The following is a 13,127-nucleotide window of genomic DNA, read 5'->3' as shown; positions in this document are numbered from 1 at the left end:
AGACTCCATCTCAATAAATAATAAATAAATAAATAAATAAATAAAGTGTCTGCAATAAAAAATTTTTTAAGTTTAAGAGTAAGATCACAAAAATAATACTCAGATATAACAAGTTTTTCTTCTGTGACTCATGTGAAGGACTCAGAGGCCAGGATGGTGGTGAGAGCCACTGCCTCCATGTGGCACGTGGGTTGCCCGGTGTTCCAGGCCTGCCCCGCCTCGGGGCCTGGCACCTGCTGCTCCTTTGGCCTGGAATGTTCTCACCCAAGACCCCTGCATCTGACTCTCACCTCCTTCCTTGTGTGTCCCTCGCGTGGCTTTTTCATGAGGTCTTCCTTAACTTCTCTGAATAAAACTCCCACTTCTCGTCCTCCCAATCCCTCTCCCCTCTAGTTTGACACCAAAGTACCTTTCACCCACTGAGCTCCTGTGTGTCACAGAATGAAACGGTAGGGGCAGGGTTTTGTCCTGCTCACCAACGGATATCCTTGGACAGTATGTATGTATGTATGTATTTCTGTTTGTTTTTCTTTTCTTTTTTTCCTGCTAAACAACCAAACAGGCACAACCTAGCACAGTGTTTTTTGTTTTTTGTTTTTTGTTTTTTGTTTTCCAAGACAGAGTCTCGCTCTGTCGCCCAGGCTGGAGTGCAGTGGTGCGATCTCGGCTCACTGCAAGCTCCCCCTCCCAGGTTCACGCCATTCTCCTGCCTCAGCCTCCCGAGCAGCTGGGACTACAGGCACCCGCCACCACGCCCGGCTAATTTTTTGTATTTTTAGTAGAGACGGGGTTTGACCGTGTTAGCCAGGATGGTCTTGATCTCCTGACCTCGTGATCTGCCTGCCTCGGTCTCCCAAAGTGCTGGGATTACAGGCATGAGCCACTGCGCCCGGCCAGCCTAGCACAGTGTTTAACGGTGGGAGGTCCCTGGCGAGTCTCTGCCAGGTCTCTGCCAGGACATGAAGGAGCGGCTCGGGTTCCAGGCTTCTGTCAGATGCACCGGCCGCCTAGGCTCCCAGAGCCTTCTATTCTTACAGCAGGTGGCCGCCATGCTTCTGACATTTCCCTGACACACAGGCTGCCTCCAGGGCCATCGCCAAGGATGGTGCAGATTTGCAGGCCTGCGTAAACCCAGCGAGCTCTTTAGAGGTTTGGGAAGGAGAGGTCACCATTGTTGGCTCTACTGTGACTGTCCTGACTTGGCCCTCACTGGGCATTAATGCTTCAATTTCACAATGTGCTTGGGCAGATGCCCCCTGGTCCTAAGAGAGGCCCCGCTCATCCTAGGCATACTTAATTAGTATTAGAGACGTCCATCTTTTCTGGATGGAGGAAATTGAAGCCTTGAGCCCATGTAATGTCCTCAATGGAGCAGTTCAACACCAAGACATGCTAGAAACATTCTAGAGGCCTTCACCAATGTGAAAGGGGCTGAGGCTGTCTCTACAGCAGCCACCTCCCTCTGGAAGGAGGAAGGACCCAAGACCCACACCCGCTCTCCACCCGACCAGTCCTAACTCCTCTTGTTGGCTCAAGAGTCCCCCTTTCTTCTTCACTGAGCCACAAGACACAGAGCAGTGAGTAGCATCAGAGCAGCCTGTAAGAGTCTGGATGCCAGGAATGGAGTGGAACCCGGAAGTTCAGCTTCCAACAGACAAACACAGTCAGAGCTCCCTTTTTAGAGTCCCTCCTGTGTAAACACACAGGGCATACAGGCATGACTTTCAGGAGCATCACTGCAGCGTGGCATGCACAGACAACACAACAGAAGTGACCTCAGTGCTGCTTTTGGAGGACAGATGACATGCATCTTGGTTCATGCAACTCAACACCGCACTCATGTGAAATAGAATGAGTAGATTTGTGTTTTGATATAAAAAGTAAGCTATATTATTGAGTGAAAAAGCCAAATTGCCCACCAGTATGCAAAGCAGATTTACTCTTATTAGAAATGGAGGCCAAGCGTGGTGGCTCACGCCTGTAATCCTAGCACATCAGGAGGCCAAGGCGGGCAGATTGCTTGAGGCCAGGAGTTTGAGATCAACGTGGGCAACACGGCAAAACTCCATCTCTCAAAAAATACAAAAACTAGCTGGGCCCAGTGGTGCATGCCTGTAGTCCCAGCTACTTGGGAGGCTGGGACAGGAGTATCAATTGAGTGCAGGAGGTGGAGGCTGCAATGAACCAGGATCACACCACTGAACTACATCCAGTCTGGGCGACAGCAAGATCCTGCCAAAAAAAAAAAAAAAAAAAAAAAAATCTAGCAGAGGACAGAGGAGTGTATACAGATAAACAAATACATATTGTATTTGCACCCCCTGTATTAGTTTTCTACTGTTGCATAACAAATGGTTACCAAAACACCAGGGGTTTGGTCTAGGTCCTGCTGCTCACAGCACAGAAAGCCAGTCATCAAGACAACCAGTATTGGCAGGGAAGACAGCTTTAATCAGGTGCTGCAGCTGAGGAGATGGGAATTCAGTCTCAAGTCCATCTCTCTGACTATCTAAAATTGGGGGTTTATGTAGAAGGGAAGAAATGTAACTACATGCAGGAAAACAGTAATTAGGGAAGAATGAGGAAGAGGAGTTGGTCAACAGGCAGCAGCAGGTGGTGCTTAGGCAATCATGAGGGTTGAGGGCCTGGCCACTCATCCTCCAGAGGCTGTGAGCTTATAAGTTTCAGCTCCTTGATACTACCTGGGAGTCCTGATGGTCGGTTTCCTGAGAAAGGAACTCAGATAAGACAAATGTAACTTTCTCAAGTTTTAAGACTGAGAGGGTCAATTTCTATGTTTATTCAAAAGAAATGATAAACATCAGTTTTATGGGACAATTGGTCAGGTTTCAAAACCACAAACTCAGTGGCTGAAAATAATGCCTGACTTTTGCTCACAGTTCTGTAAGTCAGAAGCCAGCACTGCCTGGAGGATTCTCTGCTCATGGTCTCAGGAGGCTGAAATCGAGGTGTCAGTCAGCTACATTCTCATCTGCAGTTTGGAATCCTCTTCCAAACTCATTCAGTATTTGGCAGCATTCAGTTCCTTCTTGGCCATCAGCCAGGAGTCCCTGTCTCCTCCTAGAGGTTTCCCAGCTTCTTCAGCAGATCACAACATAGATGCGTCCTTTCCTGGTTGGTATCTGTGGGGGATTGGTCCTGGGTCCTGGGACCTGTGCAGACAGCAAAATCAGCAGGTTCTCCTGACCTGCAGTCGGCCCTGCAGAACCCGTGGGTAGGAAGAGGCAGCATCCACTCTCCAGATCTGTGGGTTCTGCATTCCACAAATACTGCATTTTTGGTAAGCAGTTGGTTTAATCCGTGCATGTGGAACTGTGGATATGAAGAGCTGACTGGGCTTGCTTTCTTCCAGACCAGTGGAGTGCATCAAACTCCAGCCTTCAAAGGGCTCATCTGAATAGGTCAGACCCACCCTTGATGATCCCTCTTTTGCTATAAAATGTGACATGATCAAAGGAGTGACATCTGATTCTACTTACAGGTCCATCCTCAAAATCCCAAAGGACCCCAAATAGCCAAAGCAGTCTTGTAGGGAAAAAAAAAAAACTGGCGGCCTTACACATTCTGATTTCAAAAGCTATAGTGATCAAAACAGTATGATGCTGGCATAAAGACAGAATAGAGTCCAGAAATAAACCCTCGCATATATTGTCAAATAATCTTTGACAAGGCTACACAGTGGGGAAAGATAATCTCCTCAACAAACTGTTGTTGGGAAAACAGGATATCCACAAGCAAAAGAATGAATTTGGGCTCTTACCTTATACCATATACAAAAGTTACCTCATACCATATACAAAAGTTACCTCAAAATGGACAAAATCCTAAATGTAAGATCCCAAACTGTAAAACCCTGAAAGGAAAAGGGAAAAAGCTTTATAGCATTGGAATTGGCATTGATTTCTTGACTATGACACCAAAATAGAAAATAGACAAATGGGACTATGTCAAACTTAAAAACTTCTGTGTGACAAAGGAAACAATCAACATGGTGAAAAGGCAACCCACAGAATGAAAGAACATATTTGCCAATCATATATCTGATAACACATTAATATCCAGAATTTATAAAGAACTCCTACAACTCAACAACAACAAAAAAACAAACATGCTGATTAAAAACTAGATAAAGGACTTTAATAGACATTTCTCCAAATAAGATATACAAATTGCCCACAAACGTGTGAAAAGATGTGCAACATCATCATTAATCACCAGGGAAATGCAAATCAAAACCACAGTGGGATATCACCTCATGCCCATTAGGATGATCACTGTACAAAATAAAAATAAAAAAAAAAACCTAAAAAAAAAATAACAAGTTTTGCTGAGGATATGGAGAAATTGGAAACCTGCATTGCTGCTAGGAATAAAAATGGTGAATGTTTTGGTCCATTTTGTGTGGCTATGAAGGAATACCTGAGGTTGGGTAATTTATAAAGAGAAAAGGTTTATTCGATTTGATTCACAATTCTGGATGGCTGGAAAGTGCAAGGCTGGGCATGTGCATCTGTTGAGGGCCTCAGGCTGCATCTACTCATAGCAGAAGGTGAAGAGCAGTCAGCATGTGCAGAGATCACATGGTGAGAGAGGAAGCGAGAGGGCAAGGGGTGGAGGGTGGTGCAGGCGCTAGTTAAAAACCAGCTCCCACAGGAACTAATAGAGCAAGAACTCATTATCGCAAAAATGACACCAAGCCATTCATGAAGGATCTGCCCACATCACCCAAACATTTTTCACTAGGCCCCGCCTCTCAACACTGCCACATTGAGGGTTAAATTTCAACGTGATATTTGATAGGAACAAACAAACTATATCCAAACCATAGCAGTGCAGCTGCTATGGAAAACGGTATGGAGATTCCTCAAACAATTAAAAATGGAATTAACATAAAATCCTGTAATCTTAATTCTGGGTATATATCCAAAAGAACTGAACACAGATCTTGAAGAGCTAACTGCACACTCACATTCATAGCAGCACTGTTCACAAAAGTCAAGAGGCAGAAGCAGCCTAAATGTCCACCAATGGACGGTTGGATGGATGGATGAACAAAATGTGGTACATAGGTACAACAGAATTATTCCACCTTCAAAAAGAGGAAAATCTGGTCATAGATGAACCTTGAGGACAGTTCACTAAGTGAAATAAGCCAGTCACAAAAAGAAAAATGCTACAGGATTCCATTTATATGAGGTATTGAAAGTAGCCAAACTTTTAAAAACAAAGTAAAGTAATGGTTGCCAGGGTCTGGGAACAGGGAGAAAGGAGAATTTTTCTTCAGTGGGTCTAGAGTTTCAGTTTTACCAGATGAAAATTTCTAGAACTCTGATGCACACAAGGTACTTACAGTGAACACTACTGAACTGTGTGCCTAGAAATGGTTAAGATGGTAAAATTTATATGTTTTTGTCCATAATTTTTAAAAAAGAAGTTTCATGATGACATAGACCATTACTGTATCTCTAGGATCTAACACAAGTCTGGCACATAATAGGTGTGAACTAAATACTTGCTAAATGAAGGAATTCATAACTATAAAGCCTATGGTCTTAATTATTGTGGAATATACTCTTTCTAAAATAGTAATAATCATCTCATATATATATATCTATATTTATAAATTGTTATTTATAGGATGAGGGAGGGAACAGGGTATTGGAAACAACAGATGTAAGTTAGACTAATCGGAATGTACCTTCCTTTGTTGTTGATTTAGATTCCTTTGTTTTAGATTTGATTTTAGAACCATGTAAACATTTTACATAATAATTATAAATCAATATTAAATAAAAAATTTAAAAGCAATCCACAAAAATAAAAACAAAAGAAATGAAACTAACATTTAGCATTTTTCTTTTTGTGACTGGCTTATTTCACTTAGTGTAGTATCCTCAAGGTTCAAGGATTGTATGTTAATTCCGTTTTTAATTGTTTGAGGAATCTCCATACTTTTTTCCATAGCAGCTGCACTGCTATGGTTTGGATCTGGTTTGTTTGTTCCCGTCAAATATCATGTTGAAATTTAACCCCCAATGTGGCAATGTTGAGAGGTGGGGCCTAGTGAAAAGTGTTTAGGTGATGGGGGCAGATCCTTCATGAATGGCTTGGTGTCATTTTTGCGATAATGAGTTCTTGCTCTATTAGTTCCTGTGGGAGCTGTTTGTTAACTAGAGCCTGGTACCACCCCCCTTTGCCTTCTTGCTTCCTCTCTCTCCATGTGATCTCTGCACATCCTGGCTGTTCTTCACTTTCTGCTTATGATATTCTTCCCCCTGCTAAGTTTGTTTTTAGTTTGTTTTTGTTTTTCTAATTTTTTGAAGTGTAAAGTTAGGTTGTTGATTTGAGATCTTTGTTATTTCTTAATGTACGTGTTCTGTGCTATAAACTTTTTCCTTAGTACTGCTTTTGTTACTCTCATAACTTTTGTTATGTTGTGTTTTTATTGTCATTTTTCTCAAGACATTTTGTAATTTCCTTTGTGTTTCTTCTTTGACCCATTGGTTGTTCAGAGTGTGTTGTTTAATTTCCACGTATTTGGGAATTTTCTCCTTGTCCTACTACTAATGGTTTCTAGTTTCATTCCATTGTGGTTTAGAAAGATGCTTTGTATGACTTTGATCTTCTTAAATTTGTTAAGAATTTCTTTTGTGGCATAACCTGTGATCTGTGTACATCTGTGTATATTTGAGAAGAATGTGTATTCTGCTGTTGTTGGGTGGGGTGTTTTGTACGTGTCTGTTAGGCTCAGTTGGTCTACGGTGTTGTTAAAGTTCTTTCTTTTCTTTCTTACTTATTCACTTAATATAATGACCTCCAGTTCTATCCATGTTGCTGCAAATGACAATATTTTATTCTTTTTATTTTATAAAAATACAATATAAATACTATATGAAATATAATAAGATATACAACGCATTTTCTTTATTAATCCATTTAGTGATGAGCCTTTAGGTTGATTCCATATTTTGGCTGTTGTGACTAATGCTGCAATTAACATGAGAGTGCAGATATCTTTTCAGTATCTTATTTTCTTTCTTTTGGACATATACCCAGTAGTGGAATTGCTGGAGCATATAGTAGTTCTATTTGTAGTTTTTGAGGAACTTCAATACCATTCTCAATAGTGGCTATACTAATTTACTTTCCCATCAATAGTGTACAAAAGTTGCCCTTTCTCCACATACCAACATCTGTTATTGCCTGTCTGTTTGATAAAAGCCATTTTAACTGGGGTGAGATCTGTAGTTTTGATTTGCATTTCTCTGATAATTTGTGATGTCGAGCATTTTTTCATATACCCATTTGCCATTTGTATGTCTTCTTTTGAGAAATGTCTATTCAGATCTTTTGCCCATGTTCTATCGTAAACTTTTATTTTAGGTTCAGCAGTACATGTGCAGGTTTGTTATATGCATAAACTCATGTCATGGGGGTTTGTTGTACAGATTATTTAATGACCCCAGTACTTAGTTACTTATTTGACTCCTCTCTCTTCTCCCACCATCCACCTTCAGGTAGGCCCCAGTGTCTGTTTTTCCCCTCTTTGTGTCCAAGTGTTCTCATCACTTAGCTCCCACTTATAAGGGAGAACATACGGTATTTGGTTTTCTGTTCCTGCATTAGTTTGCTAAGGATAATGTCCTCCACTTCCATTCATGGTCCTGCAAAGAACATGATCTCATTCCTTTTTATGGCTACATAGTATTCCATGGTGTATATATACCACATTTTCTTTATCCAGTCTAGCATTGATGGGCGTATAAGTTGATTCCATGTCTTAGCTATTTTGAATAGTGCTGCAATGAACATATGCATGCACGTGACTTTATGACAGAACAATTTATATTCTTTTGGGTATATACCCAGTAGTGAGATTGCTGGGTTAAATGGTAGTTCTGTTTTCAGCTCTTTGAGGCATCACCATACTGCTTTCCACAATGGTTGCACTGATTTACACTCCCACCAACAGTGTATAAGCATTCCCTTTTTCCACATCCTCATCAGCACCTGTAATTTTTTGACTTTTTAATAATAGCCATTCTGACTGGTGTAAGATGGTATCTCATTGTGGTTTTGATTTGCATTTCTCTAACGATCAATGATATTGAACTTTTTTTTCATATGCTTGTCGGCTGCATGTATGTCTTCTTTTGAAAAGTGTCTGTTCATGTACTTTGCCCATTTTTTAATGTTTTTTTCTTGTAAATTTGTTTAAGCTATTTGTAGATGCTGGATATTAGACCCTTGTCAGATGCATAGATCGCAAATATTTTGTCCTATTCTATAGATTGTCTATTTACTCTGGAGTCAGGTAGTGTGATGCCTCCTGCTTTGCTCTTTTTGATCAGGATTGCTTTGGAGATTCAGGGCCTTTTTTGGTTCCATATACACTTTAGAATTTTTTTTCTATTTGTATGAAGAATATCACTGATAGGGTTCACACTGAATCTGTAAATGGCTTCGGATAGTATTGTCATTTTAGTAATGTTCTTCCAATTCATGAACATGGAATATTTTTCAATTTTTTGAGTCCTCTTCAATCTCTCATCAGTTTTTTTAATAGTTTTCCATGTATAGATCTTTTGCTTCTTTGGTTAAATTGATTTCTAGGTATTTTATATTCTTTGTAGCTATTGTAAATGAGATTTCTTTCTTTTTTTAATTTATAAAGGAAAGAGGTTTAATTGTTTAATTATCACAGTTCAGCATGGCTGGGAAGGCCTCACGAAACTTACAATGATGGGGGAAAGCAAAGGGGAAGCAAGGCACCTTCTTTACCAGGTGGCAGGAAGTAGAAAGAGTGAGGAGCAAAGGGGGAAGAGCCCTTTATAAAGCCATCAGATCTCGTGAGAACTCACTCACTATCATGAGAACAGCATGGGGGAAGTGCCCTCATGATCCAATCACCTCCCAGCTGGTCTCTCCGTAGACAGGTGGGGATTATGTGGATTCCAATTAAAGATGAGATTTGGGTGGAGACACAGACAAACCATATCAGCCACTTATGTTATTTCTAATAACCCACTGCTCCCATTTCTTTTATCTTTTTTTTTTTTTCACTTTCTAAAACTGTCAGTCTGGTTTTAGGCCCATCTATTTATATTCTGTGGCTTTCATCTTTTCTCTCACTTTCTGTCACTTTGAGTTCTGCTTTTAGGAATATTTTGTCACCTACATCTTCCAACACTGTTAATTACTTTTGAATTTTCAATATTTTTAATATAAAAAAGCCCTATTGTTTTGATACTGTTTTATGTTTTGTGAATGTAATTGTTTTATGAATGTAATTCCTCAAGGAAATCTTTCAAACTAGTTTTTCCATTTACTACATAGCACTGACTTATATTTTAAAGATTCTGAAAAACATAATTTTTTAATGTTTACGTAGTGCTCCATCAAAACATCAATGTACGAAGAATTTGAGCAGGATGAGGCATCATCGGATGGTTTTGTTTCTTCCCCTCCACTTCCCCACCTCCACCAGGTCTATTTTTTATGGTTAGCCTGGAAGTAGCAAGGATAAACTGAAGCAGATTAGAGATGGAGTCTGTAATCTAGGTGGGAAATAATGAAAGCCTTCTCTAAGGTAATAGTGGTGAGGTAAAAGCAAAAGGGTAGCTGACAGATGTTAGGAGGTGAAATGGCATAGGACTTGGTGAATAACTGGTTAGGAGAAGAGGGAAGAGAGTAGTCCAGGTTATCTTCAGAGTCATGCTTTGGACAACAGGAAGAATAGGGATTTCTCCAAGTCAAGTCCTATTACAAATATTTTCATTTTTATATTTCACTTTGAGTCTCAATTTAGCAAGATAACTTCCTTTTCATCAGCAAAACACCTGTTTACTGCTTACTAACAATATTAAGGGTGCAAATATTTACTAAATATATTTTTCTCATTTTAGATAGATGCCTATCATTTTATTTCTGAAAAGGTTTAATTCTATTTAGAGTCATTAAAATACTTACCCTTAAATACTCAAACATAATACATTAGGTGTATTAAGCATATAGATGCTCCTCAAATGAAGAATATTGTCTGATTTGGTTTCACACACAATGAAGATAATTTAAAATATAAAAAATTGGGCTTAAAAATGCAGCCAACCACCTGTTTTATTAAATTTTACCAGGTATCTGCTTCTAAAAAGTCCTTATCAGTGCCATTTCTTTAAACCCAACATTTAGTAACTTAACAGATGTATTTTTAAAATTAGAAATTTTACTTTCAATGTACTGATTTTACACTTAATTAGTAGATTTAAAATTTTTTAGAATATGTGAAGACCTGCATTGAACCATTCTCGACATTTTTCAAGCATTGTTTGCTAACTGGCTTGTTTTTGCGTAAAGTTTTAAACATGTCTACCATTGGTAGTAAACAAGAATGATCACTTGAAACTATGAAACCTACCGAACAAAGTGCCAGTGTATTAACACTGCTTTTTCTTTCTTTTATAAGAATCATTACTATTAACTTGTACTTGTTGGTGCGCAAAGGATGCTATTTTCATGCCCTCTTTCTTTATAAAGTTCTTCTCTATAGCTCCAGGTTTCCAAAGTATAACTGTGCATCTTCTCCTCCAGTCAACAAAGAATCATCCTGCACATTCCAACAGAAAGAACGAACTGTAGCCGTATGCCCTCCCTGAAGGCTAGTCACATGGGCCAATCCTAATGTTCATCAACAAGCAATGTTTCCATCTTTTCATGATATAGGCCACCAATCAAATAGTCTAAAATATCTCCTTTCACGTTAACCATTTCTCCGACATCCTGGATGTTCAAACATGTAATTGGTTCATCAGCATCCAGATGATTAAGATCCCACCAGTAAAATCTTTCATCATGTGTCATGCAGTAAATCTGTTTGTAACCTTTCCCAGACCAACTGATACAGCTGACTGATGAAATTGAGTTACAGGTTGTAACCAGTGCACCCTCTTCATTATCAACATTAATATCAAATACATTTACCAGGCCATCAGGTGAACCTGAGATTATCATGTTGGGATTGCTGGGATGGAAATGTACTTGAGTGACATCATTGCTATGTGTCTCTGAATATGCACCAATCGGGTCTTTAGTTGTAGATAAATCGTGAGAATTCATTCTTGCATCCCAAAACACCAGCCATGCATCATCATCAACTTTTCTGTACCAGCACAAATAATATGATCATTACAGTTAATATCAAAATGGATAAAAATATTGGAAGGGTAATCCTTGACGAGCTGGACAGGTTTTTCACTGGCTACTCGAGCTTCCCAACATTTTACAGTGCCATCAGTGTATCCTGGATATACACTGTCACAGGAATTCACAAATTTGACTCCATTAAGAAGTCCGGGATATCCACTAAATTCTCAGAGTACATTTAATCTTTCTCTATCATATATTCTGATTGATCCATGAGAATATAAAACAGCAATCAAGTTTTCTTTTCCTGCTTGCACAGTCTTTGATATGTCTGTGCCAAGGAGGTAAGTGTACTCTTTGGTTCCTGAGGAACGTTTAACAATGTGCAGGTTAGTAAACTCTTCCTCCGTCTTTTCCATATCAACAGTAGCATCCAAGGGTAGTAAAACTCCAGCAATCCCACTTTTAGGTATTTACTCAAGAGAAATAACAACTTGTGTCCACACAAACACTCGTACACGTGTTCATCACAATTTTATTTATAACAGCCAAATACCTCAGCAGGTGGCCCCCAATGAGTACTGGAGAAAATGCAGGCTCCCAGATTTCTTTCTTGATTTCTTTTTCAGATTGTTTACTTTTGGCATATGTAACTGCTACTGATTTTCGTATGTTGATTTTGTATCCTGCAACTTTTCTGAATTTGTTTATCAGTTCTAACAGTTTTTTGTTGGAGTCTTTAGATTTTCCTAAGTGTAAGATCATGTCATCTGTGAAAAATGCTAATTTGACTTATTTCTTTCCAATTTTGATGTCCTTTATTTCTTTCCCTTGCCTAATTGCTCTGGCCAGGACTTACAGTATTATGTTGAATAAAAATGGTGTAAGTAGCCAGGTGCAGAGGCTCACACCTGTAATCCCAGCACCCTGGGAGGCCGAGGTGGACAGATTGCTTGAAGTCAGGAGTTCAAGACCAGCCTGGGCAACATGGTGAAACCCCATCTCTACTAAAAATATAAAAATTAGTCAGATACAGTGATGCATGCCTGTAATCCCAGCTACTTGGGAGGCTGAGGCATGAGAATCACTTGAACCCAGGAGGTGGAGGTTGCCGTGAGCTAAGATCATACCACTACACTCCAGCCTGGGTGACAGACTGAGACTCTGTTTCAAAAAAAGAAAGGATTGAAAGTAGATGTTTTTTGACTTGTTCCATATGTTAGAGGAAGGGCCTTCAATTTTTCCCTATTCAGTACCATATAAGCTGTGGAATTGTTATATATAGCTTATATTATTTTGAGGTATGTTCCTTTTATACTCAGTTTGATGATGGGTTTTATCATAAAGGGATGCTGAGTTTTATTGAATGCTTTTTCTGGATGTGTTGAGATGATCATACAGTTTTTGTTCTTGGTTCTGTTAATGTGATGTGTCATATTTATTGATTTGCATATGTTAAACCATCTTTGCATCTCTGGGATAGATCCCATTTGACCACGGTGAATAATCATTTTAATGTGTTATTAAATTCAATTTGCTAGTATTTCGTTGAAGATTTTTGCCTCTATGTTCAATCAGTGATACTGACCTACAGTTTTCTTTTTTTGTTGTGTCTTTGTCTGGTTTTGGTATCAGGGTAATGCTGGCTTCATAGAACAAGTTTGGAAGTATTCCCTCTACTTCAATTTTTTTTTAGGGGTTTGAGTAGAATTGGTTCTAGTTCTTTGTAAAACATTTGGTAGAATTCAACAGTGAAGCCATTATGTCCTGGGCTTTCTTTCTTTCTTTCTTTTTTTTTGAGTCTTGCTGTGTCGCCCAGGCTGGAGTGCAGTGGCGTGATCTTGGCTCACTGCAAACTCCGCCTCCTGAGTTCACGCCATTGTCCTGCCTCAGCCTCCTGAGTAGCTGGGACTACAGGTGCCCACCACCACACCCAGCTAATTTTTTTTTTTGTATTTTTTTTAGTA

At 39.4% G+C, this 13,127-nt stretch overlaps 1 pseudogene; it reads right to left on the bottom strand.

Moving 5' to 3' along the window:
* Nucleotides 1-10,454: 10,454 nt before the first annotated feature.
* LOC129019163 (WD repeat-containing protein 89-like) lies at nt 10,455-11,579 on the bottom strand (annotated as a pseudogene).
* Nucleotides 11,580-13,127: the final 1,548 nt, after the last annotated feature.

This window comes from Pongo pygmaeus, chromosome 17 (assembly GCF_028885625.2).
Source record: "Pongo pygmaeus isolate AG05252 chromosome 17, NHGRI_mPonPyg2-v2.0_pri, whole genome shotgun sequence".
NCBI classification, from domain to species: domain Eukaryota; kingdom Metazoa; phylum Chordata; class Mammalia; order Primates; family Hominidae; genus Pongo; species Pongo pygmaeus.
This window is presented reverse-complemented; position numbering and strand designations above follow the sequence as displayed.